Source organism: Peromyscus maniculatus, chromosome 19, assembly GCF_049852395.1.
Source record: "Peromyscus maniculatus bairdii isolate BWxNUB_F1_BW_parent chromosome 19, HU_Pman_BW_mat_3.1, whole genome shotgun sequence".
Taxonomy (NCBI): domain Eukaryota; kingdom Metazoa; phylum Chordata; class Mammalia; order Rodentia; family Cricetidae; genus Peromyscus; species Peromyscus maniculatus.
In genome coordinates this window covers 65,832,661-65,853,412 of record NC_134870.1, presented here as the reverse complement: position 1 = coordinate 65,853,412, position 20,752 = coordinate 65,832,661, and the positions used below count along the sequence as shown (strand labels likewise).

General features: G+C 44.6%; 1 protein-coding gene and 1 long non-coding RNA gene across 4 annotated transcripts in view; one reads left to right on the top strand and one right to left on the bottom strand.

Moving 5' to 3' along the window:
• Positions 1 to 20,752, bottom strand: part of Myo5b (myosin VB) — a 309,643-nt gene that overhangs the window by 251,588 nt on the left and 37,303 nt on the right. The gene's annotated exons all lie outside the window — the stretch shown is intronic.
• On the top strand, positions 6,521 to 7,024 carry LOC121824136 (uncharacterized). The gene is made up of 2 exons (XR_006065961.2): positions 6,521 to 6,635; positions 6,730 to 7,024. It is a non-coding gene; the product is annotated as an uncharacterized LOC121824136 (long non-coding RNA).

The window sequence follows — 20,752 nt, the reverse complement described above, 5'->3', positions numbered from 1 at the left end:
AAAAAAAAAAAAAAACCATTCCTGAACAACCTTAGTCACCTGTCCCCACTGACACCCGAGTCAGGTAATCAGTGTCTCTGGCAGCTTGCTCAGCTCTATCTTTACAGGAAACAACCATTCTGAGACGGACTCTGAGTTTTGCAGTTAACCATGCAGAAACTGTTAACAAAGGCTTTGGATTGCTACATCAGGTAGCCATACTCTTTCCCCTAAGGAAAGGTCCCTTGGCCTTTCCTCCTAAATCTGCATGTCAAACCGCAGCCATCTGTGCATCGGGAAAACTCTTCACTCTTGTGTTAATATTCTGCCTCATTTCTAAGACCACCACCTACCTCTTACCTGCTGTGTTCTCTGCAGAGACCAGACCAGCCACATCTCACCTGTCAGAAGGCCTGCCTTGGGGTTTTTCAGATCCGCTAGTTGATAGCCAGTCACAGAAAGATGCCCATAAATTATGTAAATAAGAGAAATTGGATAATTAGACATGGTCAACCTTTGGGACTCATCTGAACCAGAGTCAAAAAAGCCCATTCATGTCTAACTTGATTTCCACTTGGGTACAGACACACAGCTTTTTCTCGACAGAATGAATGTCCTAAAAAGGGAAAAGATATCAAAGGATGTCCCCAAACCATCTCCTTGGGCTGTTTTTGTTTGTTTGTTGGTATGATCAATTCAGATATGTCATTGAAGAGTATTTGGTTTGCTAATTTGGCCACTTTCTATTTCTTAAGCCTAAGTGGAGTTATTGAGAACAACTGTTTTCACGCATACTAACAACTGCCTTGGTGCTTGCAACTGGTCTTGTGTGGGGTTTAAGACATCTAAATCCTCTTAAGATGGCTAGAAACTGCTCGCTAGGAGGTAACCTGGGGAGCTTGTCCACAAACTTGGGAACACTGCATAGAACTAGGTGCCAAGAACACACAAGCCAATTAGTGAGAGAGAAATATGAAGTTGGGAAAAAAAAAAAAAAAAACACCAGGGAGGAGTATATGGGAAAGTTTGGAGGGAGGAGAGATAAGAAAGAAATGCTTTAACTATAATATAACCTTAATTTTTTTTATGAAGAACTTACATTTAAATTTGTTTTTCATTAATAAATGCCACTTTTAAAACCTTGGAAAAAAAAAGATGTCTTTACAAGTGGTGTAACAGGCTTACATCATTTCAGACTTGAAAAGTGATTTTCAACACAATAAATCCCATGACAAGGAACAGTCATTGTCCCAAGGCATCAAGTTGAGTCCTTCTCATACAACTGAATGCAACAGACCACTTCTCAACCCCCTCAAAAACCCACACCATTACCACAGAATCACACTCATATATAGGGCCCTGCAGCTCTGTGTCCTTAGCAGATCAGCTAATCCAGGGGTTTCACAACTCAGATGATGGAGATTTTCCTGTAACCAAGAGGCCTGAATTATCCCATGCCTATCTACATTGCCTCTGACTGACAGAGCTACATGAAGTATTTTTTTGTTTTGCTTTGCATCCATACAAATTAATGAGAATCACAGGCAGTGGTGATTATCAGGTAATTATACAATTAAACATTTGATGACAAAGGATCTCTGAACCAACATTCTCATAGCCTGTCCATTCTTAACTGAGACAGGTCCAGATCATACTTCAAACGCTCCACTCAAAAACAGACTTCCAAATGGCTAACTTGTGTATCTGCAGGTTCACGCACGTGCAACACAGTTTGTGGTGTGACAAGAGTAAGCGGGACAGAAGGGAACATCTGGGTTTGGGTCTCAGACCTGACACACAGTGCTCCTTGGGAAAGTAATACCCCCCTTCCACTTCTGTCGGACCTCATCCACTTGCAGAACCACAGCTAACGCACTAGGAGACGACTCCTGGCATACCACCTGGCAGGCAGGGGTTCTCTTAGTTCTGTGAAACCTCCCTTACAACCTGATTTCACTGTCTCCTGTCCACCTTTAGCTGCCAAAACAGTAATTGGTCCCATTTCACATATTCAATATTCATGTACAAAACAATTTATGTCAGCAGTTTGCCTATCAGAATTGACGAAATACTTAGGGGCTGAAGGTCTGGGAGGGAAGGTAGTTCTTTCTTTAATATCTTTCGTGGGCTCCTCTAAGACGCTGTTGACAATGGGCTTGCTCTCCAGGAGCACACATGGCAGGCTGTTGGCGGCAGAGGCCATGAAAGCGTTTCACACCATCAAACGGTGCTGCAGGTAGACGGGTTACTGGCACACTTGGGATGCTTTGTCCCATCTGCCCTCTCCAGTTGCTGCCAATAAACATTACTTCCCAGCCTGCTGTATGCCAGCACGATGCAATCTCCAGAAGAGCCAAAGATGTCTAAGAACTTGGGCCCTGCCTTCCCAGCAGCCTTCATGTGATAGGAAGACAGAAACTAAAATTGAACAACATTCTTGAAGGAGGGCAGACAGGGTCCTACTCTGCCAATCTGCAACTGGGCTCAGGCTTCTCAGCGGGAAATGAAGAAATGGAATAGATTTTCTCTAATGTCTATCATGGCTCTGTCTATTAATAAATTACCTCTTGAAACATAGGTCTCCAAATGTTACTTAATAATGTGTTATTAAAAGGATTTTCTTCTATATGGAAGAGAATGGTTGCCATTTCAATCCCCACGACAGTGAGCGTTCATGATTCTGCATCCTTTTCTCTCACACAGGAAACAGGTTATTTCTAGGGTGGAATTACAGAACAAAGGACGCATGTCAACTGTGCTCAACTAGGGGCTGAGGGGGCAGTCGGCAGGATGCTGTTACAAGTGGCAGCTCAGGAAAGGCAGGGTCAAGAAAGGAAGAAGAATAGAATGTCAAGTTAGTCTTGGTTTCATTTCAAACAAGGATAAAAGGCCTAGTCAACCTCATCAGCCCTTGAAAGAACCTCATGCCAAACCACCCCGAGACATGGGTCTGGGGGTAGGTAGCCTTTTCAGATTTCCAGAAGGTGAAATTGTGCTCAGTATCCTCTGTTTGACATGCTCTCCAAATGTAACATTAAAATGTTCTGTATTGTCTAGTTGGCCAAGCCCTTAGCTATCCACACACCACGAAGCTGTTACCCCATCTTCCTAGGCGCACAGTGGGAGGCTTCCACTTGTTTAAATTTAGTAAATGCCAAAGCCCAGCTGCTTCCCTCATGCAAGTGAACATTCAAATGCCCAAGATGGTGCCTGTGTAGTGAAGCCCAGACAGCCACAGGTGAAGGTCAGGTGTCCCTGTTCCCTCACAATGGCCAGCCCGGAAGTGGATCTGTAATTCTCTCACCTTCAACAACATTTACTTCTTAGCCCCCTCTACCCAGGACTTTAATTTTAACCAACAAACAAGCTAAACTTAAGTTAGCTTTCTCAAAACTTATATTTGTATTAAAATATCCAGCTAACTTGAGAAGATGGCCAAAGAAATTTAAGCCATTCTGAGTATTGAAAATGTCCTTTGTGTTTCTTCCTGCCTAGTTTTTCTTCAGAAGTCAGTGCTAGCCCTGAAGAGCTATGTAAGTGATCTTCAGGGTTATGGCCAGGACTCAAAAAATCTTTTAGTCTACAGCCCTGAACCACGAGCTCTATGAGTTTCCAAAGTGTGAAATATCAGCAAACTGATCTTCAACCTTACTTTCGTTTAAACAGCTAGTGAGCCTGTATGCACAAGTCTTGGCTTTCGAGTTTCTGTGAGAATGTGCTTTCTCCATTAGCATGCTCTAGAGACTAGCAAGGCACAGGCTGTCAATGGAGAAACAGATGAGTGAAGGAAGATACTCACAGAAGCAGTGCTTGGGAGCGTTCTCCTCCCTCCCCCACCCCCCACCCCCCCACCCCAGTGCAGAGTGACCACCTTTTCTTAAGCCACACTGCTTTTCAAGTCACTGTATATATAGTAATGGGCCCAGGAAGTCAGGAAGATGAATTCTATCCATCAACCCATGAGCTCCTCCCTGTACCTTCCTAAGATGCATCCTAGCAGCTCTGAAGCAAGGCAGGAGCGTGCTGAGCATAGGTATCATTCCCTCTCACCTCTCAACCAAAACATCTTCATCTCTTTACACCCCCGTTACACATTCTCCATCAGCAGATCCATATGTACAAAACAATAACGATACACTTACTAATCACCAGAGAAGCCTAAATCGGAAAGACAAAATTCACAGTTATAGTTTTTGAAGTTACAGTCAATCTCCCCAGAGTGGGGTTAAAAAAAATAGTTGGGTTAAATGAATCAGCTGAAGCCCTAAGAAAGTCAAAACAGATTGCGAGGTGTGTGATTTATACTTCTATTGTTATTTCATAAAATGAAGTCATTCTATAAAACTCCCCATAATTGGGAGGCTCAAAAGATCCCATGTGTGATTTTAGACTTAACATGTAAATGATTTACACTGCTTGCTTGGGGCTGTCTTTATTAGTTACCATTTGGGAGAAGGAGATTGTTTGCCTGCTGTTTGCAAAATGCTCAAGGAAAGCAATGCATGTTATTGTTAAAACAAACAAACCTAAAGAAAACAACTCTTCCGGAACACGGACCTAAATAATGGGTGAACACAGAGGAAGACTAAAGGGATTTTTTATTAACACAGAGCAAAGTCTTCGGTTACTGAACTTTGGGCATTATAGAGAACAACTACCTCCCCTGTGGATCAGGTAGTTCCACAATCAAAAGAGCAAGAGTGGTGTGTTTATTCAACACATCTACTATAGGAAGAAAATCCTCTGCGCCCACAGAGAAGTACTGAGTCCTTTCTAAGATCTGCAATCAAATAGATGGAAACCAGATCTTCCAATCCAGCTCAGGATGAAGGTCTAACTACACAAGAGTCTGTTTTAAGAGAATGGAGACACGGCTCAGTGGTTAAGAGCAAAGGACCTGGGTTAAGTCCCAACACACACATGATGGCTCACAACCATCTGTAACTCCATTTTTAAGGGATCTGATGCTTTCTTCTGATCTCCATGGTACACATGGTGCACATACATACATGCAGGCAAAATTCCCATTCACTTAATTTTTTCACAGAAAAAAAAATAAAAACAAAACAAGGGTACTTCGGTGTTTGAGGTTGTTTTTAATGGTGGGGATCATTATGGAATCTGAATAAAGCATTGAATGTTTCTATTAAGTTTTATCTTGCCTGTCCCAATCCATGAAATTATCTACACCTCCTGCTTAGCAACACATGTGAATCAAGTCATTGGTGAGGTCTGGGACAGAACAACTTCTTATTTATATGAGGCCCTGGGCTCAGTATCAACACTTCCAAAGAGAAAAAGAAAAAAAGTACCCTTGGCAAACTAGTTAGTACTTAAAGGGATAATGACAAGAAAGGTCTACTAAGGGTCAGCTAGGCGGCTCAGTGAGTAAAGGGGCTTGCCACCAAGCCTGACAACCTCAGTTCAATTCCCAGAATACATGGTAGAAGATGATAACACCCACAAGTTGTCCTGATTTCTGCTGCCACATACGCACGTGTATACACACATACGCACACACAAGAAAACATTGATAAATGTGTCACCATAAAGAGGCCTGGATGCATTTGCCCTGGAGAGGTCTTGACATTGCCTCAACTGTTTAAAAGCACTGAGGCAGCAGCCCATCAGAATCCAGTAGGTGTTCTCCTTAAATGTGAGAGGTGGAAGAGTCAACAGAGCGAGGCAGCCTTCAGTCAGAGCAGAGCCATCTCCCAACACGGGGAATATGCCGTGGGCTCAACAAACACGCCCTTCTGCCATCAGGGGCTGGTCAAGCATATCTAGCCACTCCAACTCATAGAAAAGGCACTGAACTACTCGATCTGTATAAACCTAGACTCCAGGCAACTAACTACAACAATATTTCTGTGGATAAGGAAGATTTCTAAGTTCTGTAATATTAGTAACACATCCAAAAGAAAACCCCAAAGGTCTACAGACAGAAAAGGAAGAAATCAGATCTTTGCAAAGGAAGAAATAGCTTATCTATTATCCACAACTGCACACAGGAAAATCTCTTTATAATAGGCGTCATGGAAACAACATGGCCAGCCCAAACTTAGCAGAATTTGCAGAGACACCTGTCCTGCTATTTTCCATATATCTGGCCTGATATATGGTGTGTGCTGGTGACCTACAAGGTACACACTGCCCGATCCATCACTCTTATGGTTGTCTTGCTTAGAACTGAACACACAGTGGGCATCCAATAAACATTTTCTGGAGGCCCTTCATCTCCTATTAGGTTAGTCCCCTCTTATGCCACGGCCTTGATTCAATACAGAAGTTGATTACACACACCACTGTTGTAGTGAACTCATATAGTAAAAATGTTCTGGGCAGGTGACTACAAATTGCTGCTGATTTAGTGGCAACTAGGGGACCCAGATAACTGTTAATGTCTGGGGCATTTCTCATTAGGAATGCTAAGTGCTTATAGGAAACCCAAACAACCCCTTTAAATGGGAAATAAAAAGAGAGCGATCAGATGGCACAGCACACTATTAGTGACATTTCTCTTCTTTCCCTTTCTCTCCATAGGACTGTGTAAAGAACCAGACCAAAGCGTTTCAGCACAGAGCTCTTGCAGCTGCCTATGACTACGTCATACACAAGTTCCCCCATAACCCATCTTTGGCTGCCAATCTAAAGAGGTCTGTCTTTGGTGTGAGCTTGTCCTTGGCTCTCCCATCAGTGTCCCAGGGTCAGACCTTCTGAATTCTTGCTTTTCACTCTCCCACCCAGCAGCAGCAGACGCCGGAAGTTCTCTGTGTACTGTTTTTATGTCAGAATCGTGGCAGACAAACCTGGAAAAACCCTCATGAGATCCTAGAGAGAAAGAAATCTATTCTTCAGTATATGACTGCTGTTGGGGCTGGAGGAAAGCTACGGTATTAAAAGGAAGTGAGAACCCAAGCCAGACACCAGCAAGAGCCTACAGAGAGAATGGCATGGATTGTAAACGTCAAAGGTCCTTTATCATATCTAACACAGCATGGAAGAGAGGCATAGAGTGCATCCAAATAAACACTGTTTGCATCCATGAGGCCTTCAGAGATGAAGAGCACTTCCTCCTCAGACCATATCACATGCTCAAGTTCAAATCCCAAGTGTGGGCAGTAGGACACATGTACACATAACTACTTTATGTATTTTAAAACTTTTTATTCTTTGTGTTTTTTCACATCATGAATCTCGATCTCATTCATTTCCTGTCCCATCATATCCATCCTTTGCTTTTGCAACCCCCCCAAAAAAAATTTAAGAGAAAAAAAGGAGGGAAATATCATGGAAGCTGTAGTGTAACATAGTCACACAGTAAACCCTTTTATCCGTAATCTTTACTTGCAAGTGTTCACTGCAAACACTCATTGGTCTGGCTCAAGGACTCTGGTTTCTGCTGCACTCACTATCCATGCTGGGCCCTCACTGGGACTCCTCTTGGCTGTCCTGCTGTTGCCCGGTATGGTGGAGATCCTGCAGCTTTGGGGTCTGCAGGACCAGCCTCTTCATGTGCTCCAGCAGATCATAGATGGGATGGATGTTGGGGTGGGCCAACTCATAATCCAGGTTCTGGGCCTGGGTAGTTGCAGGGTTGGTCAGCCCGCCAGCTCTCCCCTGTCTTCACCACCAGAGTGAGCTCTCCAGCATTGCCCTGGCTAGCTCACACCTGACAGTGATGAGTAAGGGGTGGGACTATTTCTCCTGCTTTCAGGTCGGCAGGGTTGGTTCTTCCACACGTGGACCATCAGGGCCAGCTCTACTGTGTTGCCCAGGTGGAGGTGTAAGAGCCACTGTCCCAAGCACTGCAACTGGTGAGGGGCAGGAACAGCTCTCCCACTCTTACAACCTCAGGTTCAGTTCTCCCACTGACCACAGGTGGCAAAGGGGTGGGGAGAGATGCTCTCTTCCCAGCCACACCACCATATGGCAGATGAGGGACTGGGCCAGATCTCCCATGCTCACGTTCTCTGGGTGATTCACCCACACCTCTGTCAAGAGGGTCAGCTCTACTGTGCTGCCCAGGCGAGGTGTAGGGTCCACTTTCCCAAGTGCTGTAGCTGGTGAGGTGGAAAATCCGTTCCCTCACCCACCACAGGTAGCAGGGGCAAAGGGGGAGGGCATCCTTACCTCATCCTCACCGTCACATGTTAGACTGTGTGTGTGTGTGTGTGTGTGTGTGTGTGTGTGTGTGTGTGTGTGTGTGTGTCCGTGTCCCCGAATCGACTACTTTAAATCTCTCAGAGTGTTAGGGGCCCATCAGTAAAGACACACTTCCTAACCCAGACATTACTTGACAGGAGTCAAGGAACTCGTTCAGGAGAAGGTTTCCACCTGAAATTCGCGTAGCTTTTCCAAAGGAGGACATAGTAGATGACAAAGTTAGATGACTATAAAATGACCTACTTTCAGGTGTCTTTCTGTGTCCTAACAACAGCAATCCTCACAGGGCCAGCCCTAAAAGTGAGGTATTTAAATAAAAAATGCTGATGGGGAGAGTTTAAAAAATTCATTTCATTCATCATAAAAAGTGTATTCTTCCATTAGTTAATAATAAAAATGTACTCAACCAACAAAAAAGCTCTCAAGATTATTCAACCAGCTTTAACCTAAAGTCAAGATGCGCACATTGAACCTGCTGCTAGCCATTCCAAAAGAAATTTCTGCACACACAGGGAAAAATGTCATTTGAAGGCTATGCAAGCATATTATAGGGGGAGAAGTGGGTGGAAGTGGATGGTTTCCCATTCAGTTTAGAAGCTCAAGACAGTCTAATTAAGTCTGCAAACTTGGTATACCATTGATCTCTACTGGACCCTTTGACATTGATGGAAGAAACCACTTAACCCAAAACTGACACACTTCACATAAAGTAAAAGTGCATGTTTACTTTTTCTTTGTTTTTGAAATTAAAGGGGCAGCCCCTTCTTAGTGTATAAACTACAACACCACTTCCTCAAATGGTGTAAGAGGCAACTGAAGAGAGAAGTTTGGTTTCATTGTGACCTGATGAAGGGGAATTATGTGGCAGGGAGCATGTTTCAGTTAGCGTTCATGGTCGACCTTCAGTCTAACACCTCGCAGATGGGGGCCTGGGGGTAAGGCTCCTAAAGTATCTGTGCCAGATACAAGCTTGGAGAGCTTAGTCCAATGACCTCATTTTAGAGATGAGGAATCAAAACCCAGGAGGTCGAGTCACATGTCAAAGGTCACAGCCAATAGCTATTTGGAAAGCCCTCTTTGGGGATCCTGGTGGCTGGAAAGCAGGTTAAGCAGGGTCATGCCCTCTGCTGACCCCTGCCCTCTCCTGACCCCTGCTGGCTGGGGTCCTGGCACAATGGCCAGTGTCCTATCAGTGCAAGTCTGCCCTTGGCAACCTGAATGTACAGCAGGAGACAAGCCGGAAGCAGAGCAAGGGCTGCACTTTCTGCACTGGTCATACATGCCTGCCTGCCCTGTGTCTCCATGTCCTCAGTGAAGAAGCACAGACACCAAAGAAGCCATCCCTCACTGCTTGGGACAAATATTTGTAAGCTCTCTATTTTCAAGAGAAATGAAATCCGAATTAACTCAGTCCCCAAACTCGGCCTGTATTTCCCTGCGATCTCTTTGCATGTTTTTCTACATGAATCACAGCCTCTTAGATCTAGAGGGGATATTATAAAAGTCAAATCCATCTGGGTAAAAATAAAAAGCTTACATATTTAGAGTTGTTTAGACACTGAAAACAGCTGGTGAGATATACAGGACAAAAATGCTTCTGTAGCTAATTCTGAGGAAGCTGGGGGAAGAGGAGACAGACTTCTCCCTTGTAAAACTGTACAGAGCAATTTTTGCTGGTCTATACAACTTCTACATCCCATAAGGATCCACACTTTGTGGAGCTTGACCTAATCCTCACTCTAGCCTGGACGACCCTCTCTTTAAGCCTAGAAACTACCCCCTAAAGCCAAAAGGCCAGTCCCATCAGTGACTTCCAACCCAGTACCCTCTCCCAAACCCTACCCTGGATTCTTCCTCCCCACATTAGACTCCTTCCTTCACCTACCTCAGGGGCCGAAGTCTTAGGGGCCCTTCCATAAATCTTCAAGATTTATGGAAGGCAAGTTGCACAGTCAGTAATACTTTATATACACTTGAGCATCAGGTTTATTGAGCACATAAAGCCAAAGATATCTATTCATTTGCTCACTCGCATTCACTCAGTGAGCTCCTTAGAAGGCAGACTCCTTAATGTCTGTGGCTATGGACATGTGCTATGCCAGGAATAGGGGAGACATGAGGAACTCAGTAACCACCTTAGTGCCAGGAATTATTCCGTATTTTATCTACATGTGCTATGCCGGGCACAGGGAAGACATGAGGGGCTAAGAAACTATCTTGTACCAGGAATGATTCTAGCCCTAAAGATGAACCTGTCAGCTAAGCAGGCACAATTGAGCTCACTCACCTTACATTCTACTGATGAGATATGACTAGATTTACTCACAGGCCCCCACTGATCTGCAGAAAATCTAAACATGGCAAATGGTATGTAAGACAATTCCTGATCCCAGCCCCCATACCCCACCTTTCTCACAGCTTACCAACTGTCATGTCACACTTGGGGTATGTGAGTCCCTCTGGTTCCTCGAACCCACACTTTCTAGTGATTTCAGACTGTTCCACTGCCCACGACACTCTTCCTTGACACAGCCCGCAGTATTCTTTCAGAGTCCCTGAGCAGGCTATCCTCACTCTGCAAATGTCTGTCCCTTTGTAGATTCAATATACCTCACCATATCAGAAGCTTCGTATCAAGTCTCTGTCCCTTGTCTCTCCCTTATGTCTGGCACAGCCACCAGCCCACAACCACCAACATTAAGGGGTGTGTTGTCTAAGGAGCTCAGTAAATAATTACACTTACAAATCCAGGATCCTGTGAGGTAGACCACAGGCTGAAGATGTTGCTGACATGAGACACTGGGAACCACACCACATATCATAACTAAGGCTGTGCCCATAGCCCCATACCCAACTGCCCCCCCCCACTTCGAGCACACTCCAGTAATGAGCACGGGTCTCTGTCCCTGAAAGGTTGGTATTAGTAAGCATGTGATATTGGTTTGGTTTGTTTGCTTTGGTTTGGGCTTGTTTTAATTTTTACTTTTGACATTTATTCAGAGCACATTTGTGAAGGGGAGGGGTGTGTGTGAGCACACAAACATGTACCTATGTGCATGCATGCCACAACACATCTGTAGAAGCCAGAGGACAGAGGACAGAGGACAGAGGACAGCCTGTGGGAGTCAGTCCTATCCTGCTGTGAGGGTTCTGCGGATCCAACCTGGATCCTCAGGGTTGATGACAAGGGCTTTTACCCACTGAGCCATCTCAGAGCCCCTGGTTGATTTTTAAGACCAGCTCCCTAGAGTCTCTTCTGTTCTCCTGGATGCCAGCCTTGGATGCCACATCTTAGAATAGCTTTGGTCTCCCTGGATGTGGCTAAGAGAGATCCTAGTTCCTCTTTGCTCCAGGGCTCAGCTTTGGCTTTGCATTTTTTATTTTCTCCTCTCCCAGCACCATCCCTCATAGTTGAAATTAGCTCCAAGAACTAAATATCCCAGAGCTTACAGTTAGCACATTAGTTCAATGTTCTAAAGATCGCAGTCACACCATGGCCCACCATGAATTCTTCCTGAGAACAATGGAATAGATGCCATTCAATCCTCTCCCAACTCCTCAAGCAACTGTAGAGGGCATCAACCTGAGGTGATCATTGAGCTACTCTGGGTCTCAGAGCCATCATTAAGAGTATAAATTCCAAGGATCATAATTCAAATAACATAACTAAGTTTTTAGCCTTCTGTGGGTATTTGTAGACTTTGATGTCAAACAGACCTAGGTTTAAATATAGGTTATAACACTATTACTATGTCTGAATGTTTTATCATTTATAAAATTAGGTAACCACCAACACACTGTTATGCAAATAAATTGAAGTAGACAAGGAAAGTGCTTGGTTCTAATGAAAGCGCAATAGGAGATGTTTGCTACTTTTTTTTTTTTTCAAGACAGGGTTTCTCTGTGTAGCTTTGTGCCTTTCCTGGAGCTCACTTGGTGGCCCAGGCTGGCCTTGAACTCACAGAGATCCACCTGTCTCTGCCTCCAGAGTGCTGGGATTAAAGGCGTGCACCACCACCGCCCGACTGTTTGCTACTCTTAATCTAAAACACTATTTTTTAAAATTCTAAGCAGAAGGAGGATCATACTGCATCAGAGAACCCTTCTTTGGGAATCTGGAATAAGTATTTTGCTTTCAAAGGCTGTGCACATCAGCTCTCTCATTTGGTGACTTGGAATTGTGGTACTCTGTTCAATTTTTTCAGGTCAGACTCAGCCCAGAACCCACTGACTTCTGCATTCCAACACCCCTATACTGCCTTCCAGCTGCAGGATGCACTAAAGCAACCTCAACTCAGAGACTCTGCATCCCAGAGAACATCCCTTGAGTCTGGTCTAAGATAGTTGGAGCATGGTGAGCACAGTCATTGGAATGATGAATTATATAAACAAGAGCACAGAGTCATCATATAGATGCCAGACCTCCAGACCACAATTCCTCAGCTAAAGACGATCAGTATATCACATGGCTCTTTGATTTGCCAGGCTTCATGAAAATCACAGCCTACCAAACCATACCAGTCAGGTTCTCCACATCTCCTGCTGAGGTGGTGGGCAAAAATAATGAAAGCCACTAGCCTACTCACACAGCACAAATTGCTCCACAGAACTGCATGTACTTTCTTAGGTATTTAAGGGTTCACCCACAAGGGCACCCCCGCACATAACCTGAGAATATTCCAGGATGATGAGTGTAGCAAACACGAAGGGCATTCTTCCTATGTTAAAATGGATGAATGATAGGAGGTCTAGAGATGACCTGGTGGTTAAGAGCACACACTGCTCTTGTAGAAGACCTGAGTTCAGTTCACAGACTCATGTGTCAGGGTGCATCACATCCTCTTCCGGCCTTCATGGGCACCTGCACTCACAGATATACAAATAATTGAAAAGAAGAATCTTCTTTTGAGAGATGAGAGGTGACAGGTATACTTGGGAAAGTGAAGTGCTTCTGCTTTCAGCATGGATCGCAACAGCGCTCTGCCATTTTTATCTCACTATGTGTTGACACCTCCAAGCTCGGATACCGGGAGAGAGTGACAAACCTGCTCGGCAATGACTAGTCAGTCATCTGGAAGATGGACAAGCAGAGTTCTTGACATCATAAGCTGACCATGCAGCTCAGAGCTGCAACATGAGAGGAGACATGATCAGTTCCCAGACCACAGAGAGGCCGGCAAGACCTGCCAAGACTGCCTGGGGCATTATTTTTTTTTTCTTGTAGTTGTTTTATTTTTTAACTTTGAAAGACAGGAAGGCTAAACTATCCATTTCATAAGTTCTTAAGATTTATAAAGGCTGAGGACAATCTCTTGCATTGTAGTGGGTGTTCACTTTTAGAAATAATCCGTATGCTGTCAAATCAGAAAACTAGGCAGTTGAATGGTGTTGTACTGGAAACTAAGTCAGTTCCTCATCCATATTCTGCTGATTCAGAGTCCACCATTAAGTAAGTGACAACTAGAATTTAACTTCCTTATGAAAACTGTAGGAAATCAATCTAAAGCTACTATTAGTGATCTAGTCACACAGATTCCATGCAGAAGTAGTAGCCTCATGGTCAAGACTATCTCCAGAAATAATCTAGTCTCCCAACCAGGTCTTCACAGTAATAGTGACATCCTGTGATACAATTCCAACTTACCCAATGAGATTACACTGCACATTTGTATTGTATATTCTAATCTCATGCTAATGCTGGTGGTACAGGCCTGTGATTCCATCCAGTTGAGAGGCTGAGATAGGAAGGTGGTGGTTTAAGGCCTGTTTGGGCCAGAGAGTGGGTTAAAGTTCAGTCTCAGTAATTTTGTGAGACTTTGTCTTTAAAAAGGGGAGGAGGGTAGTGGGTGTGCATAATACAGTGGTAGAACCTTTACCGGGTATGTGCAAGGTCCTTCTGTAAGGAGACAGTGTTCCAAGAGTCAGGAACTAAATAGTGTCATTTAAGCCAGGGTAGTGGGTTGATTATTTTCTGGCTGTTTATATGGATGAGCAACAGGAGAGGGGAGAAATGTCTGTCTTCCTTCTGAACATAAAACCGGGCACGTCTGTGAGATGGGACTTCAGTAAAGCCTTGTCCCCCCAAACGACAAGGTCCCGACTCCCTGAGCCCAGTGCACATCTCTGCCACCAATATAATGTCTCAGTGTACAAATGTTCATGATCAGCCAACACAGTGAGATATCAATGAGGCCAGGACCCTGTGTGAATTCCCACAGGACAGCTGGACCCCCAGGTCTCCACAGTTCACCTCTCAGAGCTCATGCACACACCTGGAACGCCTGGGTGTCTGCATGGATGGCAGAGCAGCAGCCACACCTGAGAAAGAACAGGGATTAAGAAAGCAGAACAGCACTGTCACTGTCATCCTAGAGACCCCATACTTGACTCTTTCAAAGGCATCAGATACACCGGTTACTTTTTCTTAAAACTTACCCAAAACAAAACAACAACAACAAACCCTGAGCAAGAAACGTCTGGCAATCTGTGCCCTCAAGACACCAAGGTCCAATATTCCTCCCTCTGTGCACACTAGTAGTGGCTCCTTTCATTTTCAAAATTTGAATACTTAGGGAAGGATGGTGTGAATGTTAAGTGGTAAAGGTTATCATAAGCTCACCTGCATGCCATAGGCACAACAGTCATGCAAAGCAAAGTTCAAAGAGAAAGGGTGTAAACCGTCCCCAGTGGGAACATCGTGTTTCTATTCCCTAGAAACATTTAACTGAGTTCACATTCGCTGCTATCTGGAAGCACCAAGAGGGCACTGAATACAATATGCTGAACAAGCAAAAGTGCAGACTAATAATCCATTGGCTTGTCCAACAAGCACTTCTAATTGGGACAGCCAGACCCTGAAGTGGGAGGGGTTGGCATTAGTCATAAGGAAGACTTTCCCAACTGTACGGGCTGGTCAAATCCCTGGGATGAATCAAGGTGGTGTATATAAGCTCCCTTTCTCTACCAACCCTCTAAAATCAGGTTATTTCTCATCTATCCAAGGCAGTTCTACTGACCTGACTGATGTCATTTATTATATAGTGTGAGGTGCACAAAGCCAGCACCCAGATGTCCATTTCCCTTCTCTGCTCTTTGTTTCTAATAAGAAAGCAGCAGACATGAAGACCTGCTTTAGATCAGGCAAATCTTCACCCCAACTGCAATTCCTCTGGTGATTCAACTCAGACTAACCTGAAAAACAGACTTGTGTTGCACATTTATGTGGATTCATGTATATTAAGAGTCTGACATGGAGAGCCCATCCCTAAAATAGTGGCTGCAATCACTCAGGAAGGGAGCAGTTACACAACACTAAGTCTGTGCCTACGTAAGGAGCCAATGTTGCTAAATGACTAAATCTTTTCTGTTATATTACGACTTTAATTAAAATATAGCTCTTTACTAGAGCTTACGTAACTTTCATTGGTTTTATTACTATCATCTTTTCAAGTGCAAGTGCATTAGGACAAGATTCTAAGGCAGTCCAAGAGACTATGCTCAATCATGTGTTCACCTTGGTAATCCTTAAGGAGTATCTCACGCTCACGACTTTGGGTTTAAAATCTTCTTCCTGAGGTCTGCTCATCCATCACTGCTCCTGACTACCTCCCAGCAGTCTGTCTACATGCTAATTCAAGTCTGACTGCTCCCAAACTCAGAGAAGAGTCATTCAATTGCTCTGCGGGGCACTCCCAAGATGCACAATGAACTGCTTCATTCTGTTCCTTTCACCAGAGCAGATGCACCAAGAAAGAGGAAAATGCCCAGTACGTTCACCTCGACATAGCAGCTGTCCTTTTTCCCCATCAGGAAAGCAAGGCTCCCTCAACCTGGACAGTGAGGGCTAGTAGCCTTTGAGTCCTAAACATGCTCTCAATAACCACAAACTGAGATGCAGAAAACGAACATCAGGGGTCACCAGAGACCCCTCCAACATATGTTCATGTGGTCAGAGCCTCAAGTCCGCTCACACTGACCGTTCAAGTGATAGACAAGAAGACTCTTAGCCTCTTCCTGATATAGGATGCTGAGGAAAAAATCTTAAGGTCCTGCACAAGGACACTCCAGCAGTCTGTCATGATTTAACTGGAACCACAGCCTACAAAGCCCCATTGGAGTGCTCTAACTTGAAGGAAAAATCTCAACTACAAACCAGCTCACAAGACCCAGGCCAGTGGATTCCAGAAAGAACACGGGTTTAAAAACGCATGCTCGCAGGAGACATCAGCTTCGAGGAGACATTTGCCACCTTCACGCTTCACAAACTCTCCTGTGCTGTCATTTGCTGGACAAAGAAGAAACTTTGTTGTTGCAAGAAGCTAGTATCTGTGTCTTCAGCTCAAGCTTCTTAGGTGTGTCCTAGTGGCCCATTCTAGGAAGAAGTTTTCACATTGTATCTCAGCTTTTTGACTTGGTAATAGAGCCAGAAGCCATGGCTCAACCTTGACACTTTTCCTCATGACCCTCCTAAACCCAGTCATCACACCAAGTTCCAAATTTCTACCCTTTATGTATATCTGAAAGCCATTCTATTGCCCAATGATTCTGTCACAGCCAACACACAAGGCAGTGCCATCCCTAACCTAAGCCACAAATGATCCCTTATTAACTGGTCTCTCTGCCCCATATCTCCTGCCTTCTTTTCACAATGTACCAATATGTTGGATTAAATCATGTTGAACTGAATCATCTCCACCCACTTTAAAATCAACAATGGATTCCCTTCCAACATGGAATGAAATATGAAATCTGCCCCCAACAAGAACAAAAAAATTATGTATGATATGATCCCAGCCTATGCCCCATCCTTACCCTGTTATTTGAAACGACCTTGCCCTTCTCAGCCTTCAGCTCTTACAACATGGCAGGCCCTTCCCTGCCCCTAAGCCTTAAGCACTGACTTCTCTCTCTACTTGAACCATATCTCTCTTCCCAAATCCAACCGAACTCTTATCCTCACAAGCTTCTTTTGCATACTCAGAGGTCATCACAGATGTCAAATCTAAAAACAAGTGTGCCTCGTAATTCTTATACATCCCGTTCTTGTTCACTCTAAGTGTCCATAAAACCAATGATCTCACACTTAACTTGTGGAATGACACAGTGTTTGTCTCTCACTGGATTACAACTATCTAAGGTGAGAAAGCATGTCCTTTGGTTCCAGGTGCACACACAGTGCCTACTGTCGACGAGGGTGAGCACTTAAACCATGGCATCAGTCATTCTCTCTTATTTGTTCACTCAGAACTCAGTGGAACTCCACAGGTCCATTGGAGGTTTTACTATACATAACGGAAGCAGCTCACATGCCCTGTGTTGTCGTTTAAGGAAGGAATCAGAGCACAGAAGAAACACATACATGGTGGAAATGGAAACATGGAGCCATTCAGTGGAGAACATAACTTGCCCACATGGAAGGGTCCCAAAGGTAACGAGTTCAGAGTCATCCATAAGCACGTTGTATTTGTTTTATATAGCATCTTCTTGGGACCACACCTTAAGTGCATACACAATGGTTGACATATTAACAAGGAAGTAATTATAGTGAAAAAGTGAGAATAAAAATCCCTGATCTCTTCAATACTCTCACATCAATGTTGCTCAGAACCTCCGAACACTTTAACAACATCCGCCCTTTCACACACTAATGCCTCTGCTTCACAGGTGAATCTCCATTCCCCACATTGGGACAGGTATCTAGACATTTCATCTGTTTTTCTATCTTCACTTGCAGAGCTTCTCTTGACCGTTAAAACCCACAATTATACTCTCCTTTGCATCAGTTCCTAGCTTATGATCTGTACCACTCATGGACTTAAAATTCCATTACACTCCATTAATAAATAGAGAACTATAGATTCCTACAACCCGGAAACTACCTGTGAAGATCCCTCAAAATCACCCATGTCAAAAACCTCATCTTTTAAAGGGAAACACACAGGGCCCAAGGAGATGTTTACAAAGTAGAAGTTCGTGTAGGCCCTCTGCATAGGCGAGATAGTTGTGTAGCTTGAGCTGCTTAAGGGGCCCCCTGGCAGTGGGATCAGGATCCATGCCTGGTGCATGGCGGGTCACCCTGCACAGCCTTGATGCAGGAGGAGGGGGGCTCGGATCTGCCTCAACTGTATATACCAGGCTCTGCTGACTCCCCATGGGAGGCCTTACCTTTTCGGAGGAGGGAATGGAAGGTGAGTTGGGGGGGGGGGAGGGGAGTGGGCAGGAGGAGGGAAGAGAGGGGGATCTGTGGTTGGTATGTAAAATGAATAAAAACTTTCTTAATAAAAAATATTTTTAAAAAGGTGGGAGTTTGTGAATGAAAGCTCTAGAACAAGAGTGCCAGTCCTCTGCTCCTGATCTAGGAACTGTCCGGTTATTGTCCCTCCTCACAAAAGCAACGACTACAGCTATCAACGATCTGGCACAAGCAGACGAGGTCAGAACGACGTGTCTGTGGACGGCCCGAGTCTCTCGGATTAAAGACGTCCTGCACCGCCATGTCTGTTATCAGTGGACATTTCAAGTGACAAATGGCCTCACAAAGCCTCGTAAACTCCACAGCTCCTCTCATGCATGAAGACTAAGAGCATGGGAAGCAAAAGTTTGAATTCATTATGCTGGGGAAACTCACAAGGAAGTAGGACAGGTTTGTCCACGTTTGCCAACCATTCTCAAGAAAAACAGACCCTAGGAACACAGTCAACCTTCAAGTCAGGTTAACAAAACCACAGTTAACCCCGGGCAGATCTGTAAAAGTGAATTTCACTTTGACTACATGACACAGAAGTCAATCTCAAACTGACCAGACACTTGAAGCTAGTCAGCAGGGAGGAAGGGTACGAGAATGTGCTATGCAGGCTGCTGGTAGAGAAGAATATCAACAGTCTTACCCAGTTTTGGACTCTGTATTCTATAATACTAACCAGCCAGCAAGATGTACCCTCGAGTGCAATAGCAACGTGACTGACTTCTGATTGGATTTGAGACCTGATCCACAGGAGGGAATCTCATGCCTGGACCTGTATAATTGATCAAAAGCCCATGGCCGGGGAGGTCCTAGGTCCTAAGGTAGAGCCTGCTAGTGTTATGTTGTTAAAAGGCCATGCTGTCAAAATGCCTTCTAAATATGTTTCTACCCACAGACCTGGGTCACTCTCAGTCTTCGTTTGGGAAAGGGCAGCATTCAATGCAGAGGCTCACAACTGGTCAAGGTGCTGAGGAGATGAGGCAGGGCTCAACTCTAAATGGAGCACGCTTATCAAACCTGCCCCTACAAGGCTCAGGGAACATCTCAGAAGAGATGGGAAATCAAGAGACAAAGGATTGAGGGCTGTAAGATGCCATCTTCTGGACACGATATGTCCATCTCACTCATGAACTCACAGAAGCCATGCTCATTTACACAAGATCAGGCCAGCTAAGCTCCAGCATTCATGGGGGAGGTCCTCTCTAGGCCAAGGAGCTTGGCAGCTGATGGATGCTGAAATAGGGAGAATCTACTTTGTGGAGGGAGAATCATTTTCTCAGGGTGTGGCCACTGGTAGGTGTCCCATCCTCCAATTATGGCCCACATCCACTCACATAAGGGCAGCACTACTTGGGGTTAGTGGATTATCAGGAGGAGGAGACATGAAATTGGGAAGGATATGTTTTGTGGGGGAATTTGGAAGGGCAAATGGAGATGGACACATTTCATTGTACACAGGAATGAAATTTAAGAATAGAGAATTTTTTCAAAGGAGATGTGCATTTGTATTAGCTGCTTTTCCACCCCTCACTGTATCCATATGTTGTCAAGGAACAGGTTCTTTCTCCACCTTCTGCCTCTGATAAGGACCCCAACCTCTGCAGAAGATCCCTCATCTACACCAACTCCTGACACTGTCAAAGAGATTTCAAATGGTCATTATCTTCGTTTACCTTCAAAACCAGCTTCTAGAGCCAAGTGACTTAAAACCCAGGACACTCAAACTGAGAGGCATTCCAAGACACTGAGCTGGGACACCAGAGCAAGGCTGCCAACTCCCAGGTGTCCTTAGTCACATTGGGAAGAGCATTTGCACAGCCATAGACAGCATGGGCAAGCAGCAAGCATGCTTCCCCTCACACAGACGGTACTGTGTCATAAACTGCACAGACGACCAATGCCACTGCTTCCCAGACAGGAAGAAGTATCAGGCCAGAATTTCAGCCCTCATGCTGCCTTGCAGAACTTCGCTCGCACACACTGAATATCATCAGGCTACATTCAAACCAGAGTCCAGTGCAAGCATAAGACAGTAACCCTGGGCCTGAGAGTGAACCTATGTGCCTAATTTGAGATCCATCCAGGATGAACTGCTCCTCTAGCATTGCTACCTTAGAGGAGATGAAGGAGCTATTTACAGAGTACCTGCCGGGTACAGAGGCAAGGCTGAGTAGCAGCTGCTTCAACTTCAACAGCTACCTGATCCAAAGGCACAAAGTTCATTAGTCTTGAAAGTGTTGAAAGAGGTGTGCAGCACTATTCTTTACAGAAATACAGGGAACAATGGTTCTCATTCTATAGACCAGCTAATATTTACTTGGTTTATTATTCTCCAAAATAATAGCCATTTTAATCTTCCCAGAA